This window comes from Asparagus officinalis, chromosome 9 (assembly GCF_001876935.1).
Source record: "Asparagus officinalis chromosome 9, Aspof.V1, whole genome shotgun sequence".
Lineage (NCBI taxonomy): Eukaryota > Viridiplantae > Streptophyta > Magnoliopsida > Asparagales > Asparagaceae > Asparagus > Asparagus officinalis.
The window spans coordinates 42,459,072-42,460,284 of NC_033802.1; positions in this window are offsets into that span (position 1 = coordinate 42,459,072).

Genomic DNA, 1,213 nt, shown 5'->3' on the forward strand with positions numbered 1-1,213 from the left:
CTATAGAAAAAGAGAAAAAAATTGATATTTTAATAACAAAATTCCAAAAAAAAGTTAGTTTTATTGAGAATTTTTCTACCAATTATTCAACATGAGTTAATTTCAAGTTATCAAAACTATTTTTTGGAGAAAAAAATGTCAAATTTTGATAACTTGATCAGTGAAACATGCATGTGGATATGACAATAATAAGCTAAAAAATGCTGAATTTAATAAAACATCCTCAATTACTTATTTATTTTTTTTCCAAAATTTTTAAATGTGAAAAGTGTACTCAATTCAAACTCTAATTATTCACTTTTTACAAAAGTTAAAATTTGATTTTTCGAATTTCAAAACTTACACAAAACACTCCAAATTCCTTACTCAAAATTCAGTCTGAAATGATTGGCAAATTAATCATTTTTCATCCGAATTAATTTTTGAATTGTCGCACAGAACACCCCAAATTCAAGTTTTATTTTTGCATAAAAAACCCTCCAACTTCAAACTTCAATTGGAATTTATTTGTAAATCAAACATTCTTTACCCAAGTTGAAGGTCTGATTTTTTTTCATTTTTGTACAAAACCCCCAAGATTTTTTTCGGATTTGCATAAATCACCCCATAATAAAATTTAGATTTTTGCAAAAAACACCTCCATAATTTTTTTAGATCATATTCTCAATTTGAAATCACTCACCTAATTGAATGTTCGAAAATTATGTGTTTTTGCATAAAACCGCCCAAGAATTTTTAGGTTTGCATAAAATCCCCAAAATTTTCGGATTTTGTACAAAATCCCCGCTTTAAACCCTAAATTTAACAAATTGGTCAACATTTTATCATGAATCAACACAAACTATGATAATAAACCAATCCTATCCATGATTCAACCACTAAACCATCCATGTACACATTTAAAAATAAAAAATGTATTACAAGATCAAGAGGAGAGTATACCTTGGGGAGATGAGGAAGAAGCCCAAAAATAGTGAAGAAAAATCTCTCCAAATGGTCTTGATTTCGTGTAGGTTGAATGGGTGAAAATAGGGTTTGAGAGAGGGGGGGAATCGGTTTTGGGGAGATGGAATGAAAGAGAAAGAAAGGAAAGGGTTTTGTTCCAGCAGCCAGTGCATCGATGTTAGCATCGATGCTGGCATCGATGTTGGCATCGATGCCCAAATTTCTGGCGTTTGGGCCAGCCGGCCCAAACACGATTTTCCTTTTTTTT